Below are 20,690 nucleotides of genomic sequence, written 5' to 3' on the forward strand. Positions count from 1 at the left end.
GGCCTGCGTATGTTCAGGTGATGTTACAAGGTGATGTCATCCTGCTTTCCCGAGTGACAGCATCCAGCTTGTGCTTCTGTCACTTCAGAAGCTGTGTCGTCAGTGTTGGGTGGTTGGTTGGACCTTATAGCTCTTCTGAAGCCGAGGACTGTTGGGTAGCAGCTTGTATTTTAATTTGCGTTTCTCTGATTACTGAGGTTTAGCTTCTTTATGGCTGTTCACTCTTTTGGGAAGTTCCCGAATGTGGTTTTTGCCCAGTTTTCTACTGGAAGTTTATCGTTTTCTCACTGACTTGACTGTAACAAGATCTGTGTGATATATAGAGTATATATAAGGTGTATATATGACACATGTACATCCCAGTTTATGATTTAATAACTTCACTTTTTTATGGTCTTTTTTGATAAATATTAAATTTAATGTGATTGCTTGTATTAGTATTCTCTCTTATAGCTTGAGCCTTATGTCTTATTAAGATACCCATATAGGATATCTTATAGGATATATGTAAGAGATAAGGTATATATAAGATATCTTATATATATCTTATTAAGATATCCATATAGGAGTACAGATGCATAGGGGCACTTGTACCCCAATGTTTATAGCAGCACTTTCAACAATAGCCAAATTATGGAAAGAGCCTCAATGTCCATCAACTGATGAATAGATAAAGAAATTGTGGTTTATATACACAATGGAATACTACATGGCAAAGAGAAAGAATGAAATATGGCCTTTTGTAGCAGGGCGGATGGAACTGGAGAGGGTTATGCTAAATGAAATAAGTCATACAGAGAAAAGATACCATATGTTTTCACTCTTGTGTGGATCCTGAGAAACTTAACAGAAGACCATGGGGGAGGGGAAGGAAAAAAAAAAAATAAGAGGTTAGAGAGGGAGGGAGCCAAAGCATAAGAGACTCTTGAAAACTGAGAACAAAGTGAAGGTTGATGGGGAGTGGGAGGGAGGCGAGGGTGGGTGATGGGCATTGAGGAGGGCACCTGTTGGGATGAGCACTGGGTGTTGTATGGAAACCAATTTGATAATAAATTTCATATTAAAAAAATTAAATTTAATTTAATTTAAAAAAAGATATCCCTTACCAAAGGGTCATGAAGATAGTCACTTCTATTGTCTTCTAAAAGGTCTTAAGTTTTCCCTTCCACAGCTGTCTCTAATCCATCGGGAATTGATGAAATACTGGTTCAATTCCATTCCCCTCCCTCCACCAGATGCTTAGTTACTCTAGCACTATTTATCCACAGGCCTATTTCCTCCCACTGATCAGCATTGTCCATGTGCATGTAGCTGTTTCTGTTCTCTTGGTCTGTCTGTCTAAGATTTCATTAGTAAAGCAGCATGGTGATTCTTGAGGTCTTTTGGAGCAAATCCCCCTCCCTTATTCTTCTTTAGTGAAGATCTTAGCTATTGTTATCCCTTCTCAATTTGATACACATTTTAGAGCCAGCCTGTCAAATAGCACCAAAAACCCTGAGGAAATTTTGCCTGGAGGGTAGCAAATCTGTAGATCACATTGGAAAGAACTGATGATTTGGGGATGTGGAATCTTGCACTCCATGAATATGGTATATCTCTCCCTTTTTATGTTGGTCTAATTTTAAGTCTGTTGGTAAAGTTTTCTGATATTCTTTATAAAGATTTTACACATGCTTGTGATTATTTTAAATAAATCTTCATTAAGATACAGAAGGGATGTCTGGGTGGCTCAGTTGGTTAAGCGTCCAACTTTTTTATTTTTCACTCAGGTCACAATCTCACGGTTCGTGGGATTGAGCCCCGCTTTGGGCTCTGTGCTGTCAGTGCAAAGCCTTCTTGGGATTCTCTCTCTCTCTCTTTCTCTCTGCCCCTCCCCCTTCTCTCTCTCTCTCACAACAAATAAATAAACTTAAAAAAAAGATACACTCTACAAACCACAAAATTCACCTATTTAAAGCGTACAATTCCGTGGCTTTAGTATATACACAGAGTTGTGCCACCATCACCAAAATCTGTTTTAGAACATTTTTGTCACCCCAAAAGAAGTGCTTTTATCATCCATCAGGCAGTCACTCTCTGATTCCCCTCCCACCCAGTCCCGGGCAGGGAGGGACGAGTGAACCAGGGAGTGAAGGAATGGAAGTAAGCTTTATGTCCCGTGTTGCTCAGCCCCAGACTTTGCTTTCTGTGTTATTTTGGTTTTGTTTCTCCTCCCACGTTTATTACTGCTGTGGCTTCCAGGCTAATCTTCCTCTCTTCATCCTGCACCCTCTGGCCAGACAACTTTGTCCCGGGAAAAGAACGTTCCAACCACTTCTCTCCTAGGAAGCCCTCCGTAGCTCCCCTGGGAGCTTCACTCGCAGCCTGGTTTCTGCGGGGAAGTTCAGGCTGATGAGTCAAGCACTGTAGAAACAGACTTCGGGGTGTAACAGACTTCTGTGAGGCGGAGAAGGCCTTGGTTTGCTGCAGAGCCCTCAGAAAGTAAATACGGTCGACCTGATTATTCCCCTCCACTTCCCCCTGAGTCAGAGTTATCTCGGGTTAACTCAGGGAAGAGGCTAAATTAAGCCTTGAAGCCAAGCTTCCTCCCTGACAGGCACTTTGTTTTGCTTGAGTGACTGTGATGATCGGTCTTGGGTTTTAAGGGCAACACTAACAGCGTCTCTTTAGACCAACCGTGGTGATGCATTCCCTGCCCTGCAGAGACCGGGAGATGCCCGTCCGTCCGCAGTACACATTCATTCTGCACGCTTCTCCCAACGCCCGGCCCACACCGGGCACCATGCTTGGAGGTGAACTTTCAGCAGCTTGCTCTCTTGGGGCTCGAGGTCCAGCTAAAGAGACTCCAAGCCACAAGAGACCCTCTAAGGAGATAATGGCTACTTGTTGGCTAGATGTCTGTCCAGAGCAGAGCAAAGAGTGGGTTTCTAAAGTTCTTGCACCTTCTCGTGACTTGGTGCAGAGGCTGGGCTATGGAGTGAGCAGAAGAAAAGAGACGATCATCACTCTAGCACTCACAAACAAGCAAGAGGACACAACCCCTTTCGGGGACTGTCGAGCACCGTCTAGTAAACCGCAACACGTGCACGCCCTATACCTCAGCGGTTCCTCTCCCAGGCCCAGGTAGCCAGTAGGACATCGCACACGTACAAGTTTTACATCGAAAGGAAAATTGCAAGCAAATTTTGAACGCTAGTTAACCCATGCATGCTGCAGGATTTAGGCAGACGTGTAATCATATTTGCAGTTTATTTTGAAATAACACCCAAAAAGGAAGATGCACGGGTAGGCGCACAGATATTTGCTAAAGCAAGTGTACTAACCTGTTCATGGTGGCATTCCGATGGTGTGTGTGGGTGCTCACTGGAAATTTTTTTTTCCTGTATGTCGAAAACTTGTATGTAAAACGTTGGGGGAAATGCACGCTTTTAACGTTTGCCAGCAGACGTGTGCAAGAACGTTCCGAGCAGCATGATGGCTTCAGACTGGAAGAAATCCAAATGTCCATCAGCAGTAAATAGAGACATAAATCATGGGTCTGTTTATATAATGGGGTACTGTTCTCAGTAAGAATGAATGAGCCACAAGCTACACGCAACACAAGTGAATTTCACCAGCATAGGACTGAGGGGGAGAACAAGGATGTGTTGTATGATTCTGTTTGTGTAAAATTTACAGACACGCAGAACTAACCTAGGGTGTAGAAACCAGGGTAGTGGGTTTTTTTTTGGGGGGGAGGGGGAGAAGGCAGAAAAGATAGTAAATGGAATAGGATGCCATGGGGGCCTCCTGGGGTTCTGGAAGGTTCTGTTTCCTAAAATTTTTTTTTTCAACGTTTATTTATTTTTGGGACAGAGAGAGACAGAGCATGAACGGGGGAGGGGCAGAGAGAGAGGGAGACACAGAATCTGAAACAGGCTCCAGGCTCTGAGCCATCAGCCCAGAGCCCGACGCGGGGCTCAAACTCAGGGACTGCGAGATCGTGACCTGGCTGAAGTCGGACGCTCAACCGACTGCGCCACCCGGGCGCCCCTGGAAGGTTCTGTTTCTTGATCTTGATGCTAGCTAAACAGGTGGGAACATTTGTCAAGCTATACATTTAAAGTCTGTGCACTTTTCTGTGTGTGTATTATGCATCATTAAAAACCGTACTAGGAAAAAGAAGAAAGACAACCGAATAGATCCAGCCGGAAGCTTGGCCTAGCCTGAGCCTGTCGGGTTATACTAAAGCTGTGAACAAAATGGGACTTCGCTTCAAGACATTTATCCACTCATTTGTGCATGCATTCACACTGCATTAATTCCCCTGTCTTCACTCATTATCTGTCTGTCCCTGACACAGACACCTGTTCGCATGTACTGGGCTCCAAATCTAGACTTGATCCACACGGCCTTACCCAGCCCTTTTGGGGATTCGCAAGCCCAGGGGAAGAGATGTGTAGATAATTCACTTTGCAACCACACCCTCCACCTTCCTGGATTCCTGTTTGTGGTTCTTCCCGGGTGTTTGCCCTGAGATCTCTTCTGACCCCTGTATTAGTTCTCCGGAGAAACAGATACAACAAGATGGATGGTAGATCGATGATAGATGGATAGACAGATACATACAGATAAAAAGAGATTTATTGTAAGGAATCGGCCCCTGTCATGATGGAGGCTGGCGAGTTTCGAGATCTGCAGGGTGAGTCAGCAGCTAGGGGACTCAGGAGAGCCGATGGGTTTAGTTTCAGGACAAAGGCTAACAAGCTCAAGACCCAGGAAGAATCAGCGTTTCAGTTTGAATTCAAAGGCAGGTCAAGTGATGGCCCAGCTCAAAGGCAGGCAGGCCGGAGAAACTCCTCCTACTCAGCCCTTTTGCGCTCTTTGGGTCTTCAGCTGATTAGGTGAGGCCCACCCACTTCAGGAGGAGCCATCTGCTATCCTCAGTCTGTCCATTCGCATGTGAATGTCATCCAGAAAAAGCTTCATGGAGTCGCCCCAAATAATGTTTGACAGATGTCAGGGCACCCCACGACCCAGGCAACGTGACGCATAAAATTAACCATCACAATGCTGGCGCCTGAAACACTTCCTGGCTGTAAAGGAGGAAGTGCACCCGGGGTGAGGTGGGGTGCTGGCCTGGTCTGAGTCCCATCCCATCAAGTAGACAAGCTGCTGCCATGACACACACACCGATCGTTTTTTACATACGGTTCAGATTAGTGGCTGGTGGAAAACAGTTTTCTTGTAGTGGTTTTCTATTTGTCTCATCTGTTCTTTGCTCCTCTTTTCTTTTATCCTGTTTTTTTTTTTTTTTTTTTTTTGGACTAATTGATTATATCTTACAGTTCAGTTTTTATCTCCACTATTGGCTGATTAGCTCTTCTACGTTTCCGTTTTTTTTTAGGAGTTGCTCCAGTCTTTGTTAACTTACCACCATCGATCTCTAAATCCTATTAAAGTACTTCACATAAAATATAAGATCCTAAATGTTAATTTTTATTATTTATTTGCTCATCATTATTATTATTTTTTTAAGTAAACTCTACCCCCAAGGTGGCTCTTGAACTCACGACTCCACGATCAAGAGTCGCGTGTTCTACCGACTGAGCCAGCCAGGTGCCCCTGAAATATAAGATCCTTACAACAAATTTACTATCTCCACTTTCTGTGCTGTTCTTATCACGTGTATTTTAGTTCTACATTTGTTATAAACCCTATAATATTTTTTTAAAAATCTAAACAATTATCTTTTAGAGCTATTAAAGGTGGAAAAATTAAAAAAAAAAAAAATGATTTCAGTTACTGCAAAATGCCTCATACCAAAAAAAAAAAAAATCTGGAACCTATGAATACAGTTCAAAAGATAATGAGGAAAAAATGAACACCCAGGTGCCCCCAGCTTAACAAAGGGCAAGTGGCCAGTGTATTGAAGGTTCTTGGTGCTCCTTCCAAATGGCCTCCCTCTTCGTCCTCACCTGTGAGAAGCCTCTCTCCTGAATTTTGCGTTAATTATTCGCTTGCTTTGTCTAAAAACCAAACACGGTAGAACCTCGGATCGCAAGTGACGTGTTCTGCGAGTGTTCCGCAAGACGAGCAAACATTGCTCACCAATGTTAACTTGATAAACGAGCGATGTCTTGCAGTGCACGTAGTACGTGACGCGGGACGTCACATGATCACGACTGAGCCAGTGGTTCTTGAAATTCGCTTTGATATACAAGTGCTTTGGATTACAGGCATGTTTCTGGAACGAATTATGCTCGAAAACCAAGGCTTTTTACTGTACGCGTCTCTAAACACTATCTTGTTTGGTTGTGCCTGTTCTCAGCCTTTGTGGTTTGACTCCTGCTGCACAAAGTCTTCTGCATCACATGCTGGGGCTTTTCCCATGTTGTCACAGGTGCCCTCAGCTCGTTCATTTCACTGCCGTATAATATTCCATCACGTCCAGACGTGTCTAGTGGGCGGACCACCATGGGTCTGTCTGTTCTACATTTGATGCATGTTTGGGTGGCCTCTGGTCCTCTGCTGTCACAAACGGAGCTTGTAGGAGCGTCTCGCCCACGTCCCCACGTGCACAGGTGCCCAGCCCCGTTGTACAAGATGTGTCCCTTTAACGCCAAGGAACTTTCCAACTCAAACTCCTGCTAGAGTTTCTTATGGTAGTCTTCTCATCCTCTTGCCGTCCTTCTGGCCCCAGTGAGTCACCTTCCCTGGGTCCCGACCACCCCTGCCCACGTGGCAGCCAGTGCTCCTGTCATGTGTAGGAACCCCTCTTTGTACATATGCAGGATGGGACGTTTCTGGGGTGTGATGTAGGACGTGAATGCACGTAAAATTCCCGCTGCCGTGGAGGGTGCCTGTGTGTTCGTTCAACTGCTGTGCAGTAGCTTCTCTTCTCTGCTTCAAGGAAGAGGGGAGAGAACAAGCTTGGTAGAAAAGGGGGCACCCAGGCTGGACTCCTGGGCCGATCTCTTCGAGCCAGTGTCAGGACAGTCACCCTTGAAATTGACAAGCCGTGCCCTGCTACTGCTCCGTGGCTCAGAGCGGCGTGTCCCAGGATGGGATCCCTGGGTGATTTTTCACTCCCACGCACGGTCTAGTGCCCAGGCATGAAATCCCCTCCCCTCCGCCCCGGCTCTGCCCTGCCGCGGAGAGGATGCTTATAAATGATCGTCTTTTGTGCTGCCTCTTTCCATTACAGGTTAGCCTGGGGCGGAAGATAAAGACATTTGCCACCAAGATGGTAATCACGAGTGGAAATGATGAGGACAGAGGAGGCCAGGAGAGAGAGAGTAAGGAAGAGAGCGTCTTGGCGATGCTGGGGATTATCGGGACCATTCTGAACCTGATTGTTATCATATTTGTATACATATACACCACTCTGTGAATGGCTCAGAGGGTGCTGAGGGGCCTCGGGGATGGCCGAATGACGGGAGTCCTGTGTGTCGGCAGGTGAGTGATCGGACGCTGCCGTGCAAGCGAGCAGGCCTGACCTACACACGCTGCTCAAGCAAATGCACCTTCGAACTGTAGAAGAGGTCACAAAAACAAACCACTCCTGCTACAGAGAGCAGACACTAAAGCACAATGAACCCAACAAAACTCATTCACACGACAAGGAACTCAACGTCTTTGGCCCGGGGCCCGAAAGAACACTCAGAAGACCAGCCTTTGACGCCATGGGTGAGCGGATGGGTGCAGAAACTCCTCATCCCGGATCTCTGATGGATTTCACGCATTGGAAAGGAGGAACAGGGCGGGCGAGGCTCGTCGGTGTGTCTCCTGGGACACGGGCTTCACCTTAACTCGACGACGAGCCGTTCGGGACGAGAAACCACAGGGGCAACCCTTTGACAGAATCCCATCCATCAAAAGTGGCTAACTATTTGATACTGGGGAGATAACTTATTTTTCTTTTTTCATTGGCTTGACGTGTGTATCTGTTCATACCAACGTTTATAAATATATATTTTTAATAAATGTGCTCTATTTTTTAGCATGAACCAAATATTTGGAGAGGCGCTCCTCGAGTCCTCGAGCTTTCGTTGGTTTTATCTGCTTCGCCCCGTAGACTGCAGGTGTTGTGTGGTATAGCCATTCTAGTCCTGCTTCGAACATCTTAAATCTCTTCCCTTCCCCCCCCCCCTCTCTTTCTCTCTCTCTCTCTCTCTCTCTCTCTCTCTCTCTTTGGTCTGGAGGACATTTTTCCATAGTACCAGCCCTGGTCCTGGTGGATGCATGTTTTAAGATTGTCCGTTGAGCGGCTTTTTGTTGTTATATGGGAGATCTAAAACGATTGTGGGCATGTGGACCTTAGTCGTACCATATCCTTACTGAGAATTTTGCATGAACGAGGACTGAGCGATAGATCAGCTTCGAAAAAACGTAAAAAGGACTGTCATTGAAGAGGAGAGGGCAGCTACGTTCACAGATCAACTCTAGGACGGAATCGTCGGCTTCTTATTGCCAGCGTTATTTTTTCATTCTGGTGACATTGATCAGATTTTTATTTTAGCGGCCACATACCGTGCACGTTAGGCAGAACGAGGAGGGAAGGCCAGCCCAGGGGCATAATTCCTTCCTTAGTTAGCGAGCTGCCTGGGACCTTTTTCAAAGGAGGTGGGGTGTGAATGGCACGTGGGCTGTCCAGCGTGAGAGCTCGTGTGGCTCTTTCGGGCTCTGCAAGGACACCCCCGTGACAGGTGACTTTTTAAGGGCACTAGACGGGGATGCAGTGATCACCCTAAAAGATTGCTGCGTTTCTTAAAACTCCTGGTTTACAGCCACACAAAGCTACTTCCTCCCTGGTAGGGATGGGTGAATATATACAAATTTGCCCTCTGCTCCTGGCTCCCTGAGAAGGGCCTTTGCCTGGCTGTGGCGACGTACCCTGACAAAGAGGGTCACGGTTCCTTTTGCCGGTGCCAGACTTGCCCGTGGATGAGAGAAGCAGCAGCTCGCCTAGTTGGGTTCAAATGCTGCCCAGGAGGTCGCTACCGCCAGATCTCTCCCTCCCCTTTGTTGCGGTGTCTGAAATTCCACCATTAGAGAGTCACTTCTTGTGCTCTTTTAAGGGACCAGGTTCTTTTATAAAGCAGATGCCCCCGAGCACCTGACTCTGACAGTATTCATCAGGTGTCTTCTCTTCCCTCCCAGAAGGAAGTAGACATGCATTTAGGGCACACTGTGTGCCAGAGACTTTATATTCCTTAGGTCACTGAAATCCCCCTATAACCCTGTAATCCCCCTGCGAGATGGGAGGGGCTCTTTCCCCACCATTTGTAGAAGAAAGAGCTCCGAGAGATCAGGAAACTTCCCCGAGATCATGTGGCTGAATCTGCCCGGATCTGCCCGATCCCTTAGCCCAGCGAGGGCTGCGGGGCTGCTGGAGAGAGAGATGACGCACAGGAGGGGAAGGCGCAGGAAAGAAAGGGCCCTCAGGGTCATTCACAAACCCGATGGCTTTGGGAAAGTGCAGTTCTGCACATCTCACCCGCCCCCCCTTCCTCCATAAAAATAAATAACCCTTGGGAACTCCTTGGACACTGGCAGAATATCATACAAGTAAGGACGAGGGACAAGAGGAGGCTGGTTGGGAATAAAATGGGCTGTCAGGGGGAGGGAGCCATCTACCAGGTTGTGTGTGATTCTGGAAAGACTGTATGAAAATTCTGAACAGTGAACAGAGTAAACAATAAAGGTGCAATGGATTAAAAAATATACTACCAATGTCTTTTTTTTTTTAACACTGTGGTATTTTCTTTCTTTCTTTCTTTTTTTTTTTTTTTTAATTTTTTTTTCAACGTTTATTTATTTTTGGGACAGAGAGAGACAGAGCATGAACGGGGGAGGGGCAGAGAGAGAGGGAGACACAGAATCGGAAACAGGCTCCAGGCTCTGAGCCATCAGCCCAGAGCCTGACGCGGGGCTCGAACTCACGGACCGCGAGATCGTGACCTGGCTGAAGTCGGACGCTTAACCGACTGCGCCACCCAGGCGCCCCAACACTGTGGTATTTTCAAACTTCATTCACTGTCATTCCTTTGTCTATACTTATTTTTTATTTTATTTAAAAAAAAAAAAAAAAACAAATACCTGAATGTGATTCTGTTAAGCAGACCTGTTTGGTTTGGGCCCTAGAAGCCCCCGTGATTTTTCAAGTATACTCATTTGAAATGTATTGGGGGGGAAAACTGCCCTTCCAGCCCTCGGATCAGCCTCCAGATGGTTCTTCTAGATCATCTTAAACCAGAGCCCGGAAATAAAGCTGCCCATTCAGTGCCTGCCGGGCCGAGGGAAGGCGCCCTGGCCCGCGTCTCTGGCCTGCGTGGTCTTATTTGCACCCTCATGTAGCAGGACCCAGGAGCGCACACTGGGCAAACCCACAGCTTCCTGAGGGTCTAGGGGCATCTTCAGGGAACGGGGAAGGGAGAGGCCACCATGGCCTCGGGTCTCCAGTTTCACGCGCGCACAGAGCCCAGCCTGGGGATTAATAACAGTGATCACAACCACGCCCAGCACATTGCGCCCATCCTACTGGAGGCGGGGGCGGGGGGTGTGGGGCTCACAACCACCCCATGAGACGTGTATCCTTCTCCCCATTTTACACAATGAAGGCAGCGGCTCTCGAAAAAGCGAATTGATTCCACCAAGTTTGCACCACGGTCAGGAAAAGCGGAATCGGACCCTCTGGCTCCACACCTCGCGTGGCCCAAGGTGTGGGGGTGAGCTTGCTGGAATCTGGCCAGTTCGGGCTCGGGGCCCAACGCTTCCCACCAGCCCTGCCTCGCTCTGATCTCCCCACAGCTGGCCCAGGCAGCACAGCTGAATGGATGCCTTTCGCTTCAACCCCTGCAGGGGGGACCTCTGAAAGCCGAAAGCCCGATCCTGGAAGCCTAGGTTCGGAGCTGCAAGGTGCTTGCCTGCGGCTTGAACCCCATTTCTGGCTCTTATGATCTGGGATCCCTGGTTTTCCTCCCCTGGAAATGGGGGTGATGCTAGCCCCCTAACCCCCTCAGGCGGATATGTTTACCTCACTTAACTGATGCAGAAAGTGTGACCTGCAAGGTGAGTTGACTTGGCAAAGGCACGAGGACTGTGCAGCAAGGCGCTGAGCCTAAGTCCCAAGCGCGGTCTTCCCCACTGCAGCCCAAGAACGGCATTGAAACCCCGAAAGAAAGATCCCTGGGGGAGCCTGAGGTTCAGTGGAGGACATAGGATGCCTCAAAGACCTTCCAAGTTCAGTGAGAGGGACCCACACCCTGGGAAGGAAGAGGGGGCCTTTGGGGTCCCTCTGATTCTACGGGATGGGGGAGGGGCAGGGCAGAGACCCTTTCCCGAAGATTTTTTTCCTTTTTTTTTTTTTTTTTTTAACCCAGTAAACCATCTGAAACCCAGACAGGATCAAGTCCCCTCAAGTCACTTAGCTCACGGGTCCAGAGATGTCCAGGGAAGTCTGGGGAAAGTTTATAGAGACTGTTTTTTTCTTTTTATAAGAGTTTCATGGATACTACATGGACCACAAGCTCTTTTCCCGCTGCCTGTTTCTGTGATTTCTGTGCAAAGCAAACGGTTTCTCCGCGAACCCTGAGTTCTGCCCCCACCTTATCCCCCATAACGTGCCATCCTAACCCCAAGGAGCACAGCTTTGGGGTGCCCTCCTGCATAGCGGGGGCTGAGACCTCTTCATGCCGCAACAGAAGGGGGCCAGTTGACCCAGCAGCTCAGTCCTATCTTTCATCCTTGTCTGTCTTTCCATGAATCATACATGCATAGTCCCAGCCGAAAAGAATTGCAATTTTTAAGACATTCTATACATTTTTTAAAAAATTAAAATAATCTCCAGAGATCACCACCCAGAATCAAGATGATATTTAGTGTATACATTGTAGACCAGGTGGACTGCGCATCTGTTTGGAGAGACCATTTTCCTTGAAATATTAAAGTAGTGTCATGTTTAGGCAAGGCACAGTCTTTAGGTCATTGTCCCCACATTCCCTGTTATAATGGACGGCTTCCTCTGTTCCTCGTATTGGCTGGGTCCAAAGGCGTTCCAGACGGCCATCGTCAACAGCCATCCAGACACTTCCTCGGGAGGAGGTAGAAACTATAATTTATACAAATGGCGCCATGCTATGAACATTGCTCCCAGATACGTTGTCATTGACAATCCGGACTATGGTCGCGTATCAATGAATCTTGGGATCCTGCTGTTTAGATGTAGCATCACCCGTGTCCCTGTTTTCTTACTGTTGGACCGTCAGGTTGTCAACAGTATTGGCTATCAACCAACCTCTAAGCCTTCTCAAAAGCAGCCCGAGCATTTTTCCCTTACCTGCCCGTGACCCCTTTGAGTGGTCTCAGTGGTATCCTTCACCACAGCTCCAAGGACAGGATCTGGGGAAGTCACTTGCCCAAACAAGGGAGATGGTGGGATACCCCTGGGTGCTCAGGAAACATACACCCTCTCCCAGATCCCAGCTCCAGAGTGGAGCCTGGCCCCCGTCTTTACAGGGCCTCCCAGGTGATCAGGCATATTTGGAGGCAGTGAGGCAGATGGAACCAGATGTCGACCTGGGCCAGGAGCCCGGGACCCAGGTGGTTGTGCTGGTCTTAGGTGAAGTCTCCGTCTCTTCAGCTGGCTTCCCTCATCTATCCAAAGCTGACAGTAACACCCCGATCCCAGGGCATTAGGAAAGTCCAACGAGACGGTGCAGCTACAGCTCCCAGCAGAATGCCTGGGAGAACAAGTGTCCCGTCTTGGCACCAACTGTATACGACCTCACAGGAAGTCTTTCAGTTAGAGTGTCTCTCGCCGTCATCCTCCCCCGCTCCTGCCCCCTTCTCTCCGTATTTCTCTTTCTCCCTCTTGCGTTTCCTCTCTTTTCCTCCCTCTCCTCTAAGCAGCCCCCCGCCTCAGCTCTCTTTCCTGTTAATGTTGCCATCGACCGTGCTTAGTCTTAGGGCTCTCTCTTCCCCGTCGGCTGCCCGCAGAGCATCAGGAAACCCGCTCGCTTCCTGGTTTCCTTGTTCTCTGCCAGAAACAATCCCATCCGCCACATAAGCACTTCCCTGATAGCTACTTCAGGAGCCCAGACTGGCTGCGGCCACACATTGGGAAGAGAGTTCCAGAGGCCAAATTCCTGATTCCTCCTCTGACGGCGCTCTCCTAGCGGATTGAGTGGCTTCCCCCTCCCTAAGGGCAGAAGTTCTATGGTGGGCCATCCCCAGAAAGACCCCTTTGTGAGCTGGGTGGGCGGGGGGCAGGGGCTGCTGGACATCACTACCTGACGATTCTTCTCTGTCATGGGAAGCAGATGGAATGAGCAGACTGCTGATGTTTTCCACCGTTCGTAAACAAGTTACACAAAACTGTGCACACTCCCGGCAGAAGGGCCACATTATTGCTCTGAGAGAGAAGGTCACAAAATATCTGCAAACCTTTCCCTACAAGACCCTTTGTTAAGAGGTGTATGTTCTATGGTTAGACAATAATGGGGGAATTTTGCAAAATAAGAGATCAGATGCATCCACAGCAGGGTAATCCAAGGTCAGCACACCTCCCTGCCTGGGACAGCCTGCCGGGTAGGTAAACTCGGCCTGAAAGCTAGGGCTTTCAACTCCATTGTCTGTCCTGGTCACTGGGAGGACAGCACAACTCAGTGTCCTGTTCTGAGCATCCCATCTCTCAGCCAAGGGCAGGAAGCTATGGGTAACAGCTGAACAGTCCTAAGCATTGCAGTTGGTAAAGAAAGAAAGGCACAGGTTCCTTAACTAGCATCTATCTCATTGGGACCAAAGAAATCAAAGTTAGAACGAGCAGAGAGGTGGGTCAGCCTTAATTCTGGGAAGACCCAAAGATGACTCCTCAGATCTTCCCTACCCATAAGCTGCCATCTTTCTCTTAATCAGAAAGGGGCCCCTTCTGTCATGAAAGGCCAAAGGCACAGACCAACGATGACCCATTGATGGGCACCAGCCACAAATCAAAGCTGCTGAGATGCCTGTAGGTCACTTAATCTGTGGGAAATCCAGCCCAGGAAAGGCCAATTTCAGGTACTTCTTCACATACCTGCATGTTCCAGAATACACGTGTAGGTGCCACTGGAGTCCATACATGGTTGGCTTACCCAAACCCTGAGTCAGCTCCCAAAGAGACTTGTATTTATAATTATTGGAGCAGGGGTCCAGCAATGTCCCACAGAGTGATTGTCCTTCCTGTGGTTGCTATCACCCTCCCTGCTTCTTGCCATCTGAGCCCCTGTTGTCCCAGCCTCGGAGGTCATTATCTGACCTCAGCTGGCCACGTTTTTTCGTTGGTAACTTTGTTTTTCGTCCTGAGGAGCCCACGTCAGTGTTTTTAGTTCTGAAGACTCTGCTGTAGAACTTGGGGTTCTGAAGTTCTAAGACTCTGCCTCAATATTAAAGAGATGTGCGAACTTAGCTTCCGTGGGGCGTTCTGGTTCGAGGTTGGCTCGGCCACCAGAGCTGGGCAATGGTTCTTTCTCATCTCACTTCTCTCTGGAAAACTCTGTGGGGAAGTCCATTTCTTTGGGCATTTGAATCATGAGCATGTGCAGAAAGTCTGTCGCTCACTCCTCACCAATGACCACCCCTTAGCTTTTTCTGAGAGCCAGGACGTCATCCAGAAATGAAGGTCAGGTTCAGAACCTGACAAATCTGTGTTCAAGTCCCAAATATGCTACTGATCAGTCTATAGATCTTGGACCAGAATCTTGATGTTTTTGAACTTTGATTTTCTTGTCCTCAGTTTAGTAAATCTGTTCTCCCAGTGTAAGTGTATGGGTTACATTTTTTATGTAATACAAGGTTCTGCTACTTACAAGCTGCATGACCTTGGGACAAATGTCGAGGCACTTTTTTTAGAGGGGGCAATGCTACCTGAATAGTATCTTCAGGAAGAGATAGCGGCACACCAAGATTTATTGTTGGTAGCCCCTTCCCATTAGCTAGTTCCCATGCCACATAGATGAGTAGATATGTTATTTTATTTATTTATTTGTTTGTTTTGATGAGTAGATATTTTAAATATCACTTTGCCTCCGTCAGTTACCTTAGCCCCAGGCTTCCCACAAAGGACCAGTATACTCCACTCTTTGCTATATCCTCCACCACTGTGCCCCCGTCAGCACTCCCCATACTTCCTCCCAAGTGGAAGAATCTTTGAGAAAAGTCTGCTGCAGACGTTATGATTTACCCAGCATGGTCCCTGTCACGGGATATGCCAGTCATGATGCCAACTGTGCCCAACTTCCCCTTCTAGTCGAGGCTGCCTCCCCAATATTCCTCTGCAGGAAGCTGTGCCAGACTCTTCTTTGCTCAGGAATAGCCACCAAAGGTCCGGGGATGGATGAGTGACCCAAAGGTGGCCTTTCCACTGACAGGGCTCTGATTCAGAAAGATGGCCCTGGCCAGTGTAATTCCCAAGAGACAAAAATAGGAGTTTCCAGGAAAAATCTCGTCAGAAGGATAAATATACTGAGAGTTTTCATGACGTAGGGAGGGCTGGGAAAATCTTAGGGACCATACACACAGCCTGAAGTGTTGAATACAGTGATCAGAACAAACAAATGGAACATGGACAGTGTGGTAGATTGAATTATGGGTTCTGATTCTTTACTCCTATGTAGTGATATCGTATACACTCTTTTCTCTTCCCACCTCGCATAGTTAATTCTCCAGCCGTTGTTGTGGGTTTGGCTACATAACTTGCTTGGGCTAAAGGAACGCTAGTGGGCATGATCCAAGTAGGGGTTTAGAATTTGCTTCTGCATTTAGATTTTCTCTTTAGACCTTCCAACACAGTCAGAATATACTCTGGGTTTCTGCTGCCCCTGCAGCCTGAGTCTGAAAATGAGTCACCGTGATCAGAATTCCCTGGACAGCCTGCAGCCTGAGCCACCCTCGCCAACCTGAAGACCTTGATGAGAAATAAGATGGGACTGCTGAACAACACTGAGCGTCCGTGGTGGTCTCTCAAGAGCTGACTAATACAGGCAAAGCAAGGTGCATACAGCATGGTAGGGAGAAGCTTCTATTTTCGACCCTTCCAACTTGGGAGTTTTCCTGAACCTGGCGGTGCTCATATTCTTCCTCTTGGGTTTTCACAGAGCTCTTTTTTTTTTTTTTTGTATTTGTGCAATAAACTCTTTTTTCCAATGGTTTTCTTAACACAAATACCACACACACATAACCTGTCTGTCTACTCACTTGCTTTGCTGCGGGGCCTGGCATCAGGATTGGGGACTGACAGCCAGCTGGGCTGCTCTTTCCGCAATGGCTTTGTGGTCCTTGGAGGAGACATCGCGAGCCATCTTTGTGGGGTAAGATTTGTTGCACATCAGTAGCCCTTCGAGCTCCTTGGTGTTGTGGACTAGGAACTTCTAGAAGCCACTGGGTGGCATGGGCTTTGTTTTCTTGTTGTTCCTGTAACCAGCGATGTTGGGCACCAAGATCTGGCCCTTGAACTTCTGCCACCCTATTGTCCGTGCTTCCGGGTTCCTGCCAGTCGCACTTCATTTTGACATGTCAGTCTCCCTGGCGCCATATAAACTTCTTGGTCCCCTTTTTAATGACCTTGGGCCTCACCAGAGGTCTGAGGGCAGCCATAAAGCTGAGTAGCAGATAGCTACCACCTCTGCAGACAGCACCAAGGAAGGGAGTAGAAACTCTTATTTTCATTCAAGAAAATAGTCTTTTTTTAAAAATGTTTCTGAGAAAGAGAGAGAGAGAGAGAGAGAACATGCACATGCAAGAATTGGGGAGGGGCAGAGAGAGTGGGACAGAGGATCCAAAGTGGGCTTGGCCCTGACAGCACAGAGCCCGACTGGGGGCTCGAACTCATGAACCGTGAGATCATGACCTGAGCCGAAGTCGGATGCTGAACCAACAGAGCCACCCAGGCGCCCCAAGAAAATAGTCTTAATGAGAGACAGCTTCAGTTTTGGGGGTCTATAGTTTCTACAGTGTGGGGCCCTCCTTTAGAAAAATAACACAGAATTACAAAGGCAAAATCAGGTGCTAAAGTGAACCCTTATTTATAATGACAAAAACGTCTCAACAAATTGCTGGATTTTAAAAATTTGAGCAGACATCCTACTTTTGGCCAGATGGAGTAACTGATACCAGACCAGCCTTCTTGCCATAAACAACTAAAAACTAGACAAAATATTTAAGCCTGCTGTCCTCAATATCATCGAGCAACAATCAAGCAATGCAGGACTGATCCCCGAGAGAAGGGAAATACATGGGATGAGCCCCTACACACTATTGTCTCTCATAAACATAGATGCAAAAATCCTTCTAAAACTATCGAATCACGTACAGCGATATATAAAAAAAATAACATGCCATGACAAAGTAAAGTTCTTCTCAGAAATGCAAGGTTGGTTTAACATTTAAAAAATCAATCGGTGTAGTTCATCATATTAATGGAATAAAGGAGAAAAGCATCTGACCATCTCAATATACATAGAAAATGCAGTTGGCAAAGTTTAATACGCGTTCATGATTTTTTTTAAAAGTCTTGGCAAATTAGGAATATAAGCAAACTTTCTTAATGTGTTAATATGTGGATAATAAGAAAAACTACAAATAAAATCATAATTACTGGTCAAAAAATGAATGCTTCCTTCCTAGAATTGGGAGAAAAATACCAGTGCAAAAAATCTGAAGTAATTAAGAATACATTTAAAAATATGGTCAACATCTGCTCATCGAAATTACAGATTTTTGCTGAGAGACGTTTTAAAGGATCTAACTGAATGGAGACAGACTCCACGTTCATGAATTCAAAGACTAACATTGGTAATTTCAGTCTTCCCTAGGTTTGACCTACTCATTCTCACAATCTCTATCGAAGTTCAGCAGCCTTTTTGGGTAGTAATGGACAAACTGATTCTAAAATGAATATGGAAATTCAAAGGACATATAAAAGCCAAAATAATTTTTTAAGCCAAAATAACTTTTAAAAAGAAGAACAATTCTGAGGATTTAAACCACTCAACTTCAAGACCACTTGAAATTACAGTTAACGAGATGTTGTAGTCTTGGTATAAAGTGAGACAGAGGGATCAACAGAACAGACTAGAAAAGCCAGAAATAAACTCATACTTAATAAGTCAACTGCTTCTTTATTTAGAAAGAGAGCATGAGCAGGGGAGAAGCAGAGAGAGAGGGAGAGAGAATCCCAAGCAGGCCCTGTGCTGTCAGTGCAGAGCCCGATGTGGGACTGGAACCCACGAACCATGAGATCATGATCTGAGCCAAAACCAAGAGTTGGATGATTAACCAACTGGGCCACCCATGCGTCCTTAGGTCAACTGATTTTTGACAAAAGTACCAGAGCAGTTTTATGGGAAAATTAAAATCTTTTCATCAAGTAGTGCTCTTTCAATTGAAAATCCACACTGACTATTGATGGGAATGTAAACTGGTGCAGCCACTCTGGAAAACAGTATGGAGATTCCTCAAAACTCCAAAAATTAAAAATAAAACTACCCTACAACCCAGCAATTGCGCTCTTAGGTATATATCCAAAGGATACAAAAATGCTGATTCAAAGGGACACATGCACCCCAATGTTTATAGCAGCGCTATCAACAATAGCCAAAGTATGGAAAGAGCCCAATATCCGTCAACTGATGAATGAATAAAGATCTCATGTACACACACACACACACACACGTATATAAACACACAATGGAATACTGTTCGGCGATAAAAGAATGAAATCATGCCGTTTGCAACAACATGGATGGAACTAGAATGTATTATGGTAAGTGAAATAAGTCAGAGAAAGACAAATATATGATTTCACTCATATGTGGAATTTAAGAAACACAACAGATAAACATAAGGGAAGGGAAGGAAAAATAAGATAAAAACAGTGAGGGAGGCAAACCATAAGAGGCTCTTAAATACAGAGAACAAACTGAGGGTTGCTGGAGGGGAAGTGGTGGGGGGATGGGCTTAATAGGTGATGGGCATTAAGGAGGGCACTTGTTGGGATGAGCGCTGAATGTTATATGGAAGTGATGAATCACTGGGTTCTGCTCCTGAAACCAAGATTATACTGTATGTTAACTAACTTGAGTTTTTAAAAAAAATCCATATCGGAAAAAATTGAAATTTGACTCCCTATCTCACACAAATAATACAAAATCCATTTGGAATGAGTCAAAGGCCAATGCAAAGGTTAAATCTAGAAAACTTCTGTAAGAAAACACAAGGGACTATCTGCTCCACCTGAGGATGAGCAAAGATTTCCCAGAGAGGACACAGAATGCTCTTATTAGAAAACAGTAAATTGATAAACCATACTTCATAAAATTTAAAATTTTACTCATGAAAAGACATCATTAGAAAATGAATAGTCAAGACACAGACTAAAAGAAAATATTCAAGATACATTTATCTAACCAAAGGACTTGCAATCGGAATATATGAAGACCTTCTACCACTCAGTAATAAGAAAAAAAGAAAACCCATTTTTGAAAAATGAGCAAAAGGCTTGAACAAACACCTCACAAAGGAAGACCTACAAATGACCAATCATCATGTGAAGACTTTATTGATCATCAGAGAAATACAAATTGAAAATACCAACTCTACACCCACATTTGGGACAAAGTTTTTGCATCTTGTTTGTGTCCTCTGAGCCTCCAAAAATGTTTGCCAGGCTGACATGTCACCCGAGTGCAATGTGGATTTTTACCGTGTGTGCTTGAAACTGTCCAACCGTGGGGCACCTGGGTGGCTCAGTCGGTTGAGCATCTGACTCTTGGTTTGGCTCAAATCTTGCAGTTTGTGGGTTCAAGCTTCACATCAGGCTATGCTTGGAGCTCGCTTGGGATTCTCTCTCTCCTTCTCTCTCTCTGTCCTTCCCCTGTCCATGCTTCTCTTCCTCTCAAAATAAAGAAACTTAAAGAAAGAAAGAAAGAAAGAAAGAAAGAAAGAAAGAAAGAAAACAGCCATCCAATTATGAGACTCTGAAAGCTTGAAAGAGTCAGACATTTTGCAGATAAGCTGCTTTCTTGTATATTTCAAGCCTTATTTCTCTTCCATTAACCATCCACTTCTGGTGCTGGTGCCATCGATCACGTCCATATCAGGAATCCATCTGCGGCCTTGCACTTAGGTCATAATGGCAGTTAAGTCAGTTAGATGAGTGGCAACTTTCCTGGAAGCTCTTCCTGCACTGGGCGAGCTATATATGGAATATAACTATATATGGAAATAACTGTGAATGACATACATTTATTTCACAAAACTAAAAATAAAGGTGTCCCTAACTCAACATCCTTTTAGCCAGATACCAAAAATGTTCACAGCCACTCCGGTGGCACCTCCTACAGAGGCGAGTGTGACAGATGAGAAGTCAGATTGGAAAGAGACAGCGGGATTAACCCATTGTGGTTAAAATGCTTTAATTTCACAAAAACGTATGACCCTGTGGAAACATTGTTAGCACCGCACCAAGGGCCTTGTAAAAAGCCCGTTCAGGTCTGAGAGGTCCTGCCATGTTGGCTTTGTCAGTTCACGGTGAATCTGTTACGGGATCGTACAGCAGACCCCTACAATCTTGGTTGCAAAAACAGAACTCGTTCTTCTCAGCAGTGCCCTCCTCCTACTTGATGTGGCTTTAGAAGGACCTCCCATCTTCTTCCTGACCCCACCTCTCTGCA

At 46.2% G+C, this 20,690-nt stretch overlaps 1 long non-coding RNA gene across 1 annotated transcript in view; it reads left to right on the top strand.

The window, feature by feature from the left end:
• The window catches only part of LOC123584279, a 49,027-nt gene extending 39,324 nt beyond the window's left edge, over positions 1–9,703 (top strand). The window contains exon 3 of the long non-coding RNA XR_006705297.1: positions 7,187–9,703. This is a non-coding gene — a long non-coding RNA (uncharacterized LOC123584279). The remainder of the gene's footprint in view (positions 1–7,186) is intronic.
• The last annotated feature ends 10,987 nt before the right edge of the window (positions 9,704–20,690 follow it).

This window comes from Leopardus geoffroyi, chromosome B3 (assembly GCF_018350155.1).
Source record: "Leopardus geoffroyi isolate Oge1 chromosome B3, O.geoffroyi_Oge1_pat1.0, whole genome shotgun sequence".
Taxonomy (NCBI): domain Eukaryota; kingdom Metazoa; phylum Chordata; class Mammalia; order Carnivora; family Felidae; genus Leopardus; species Leopardus geoffroyi.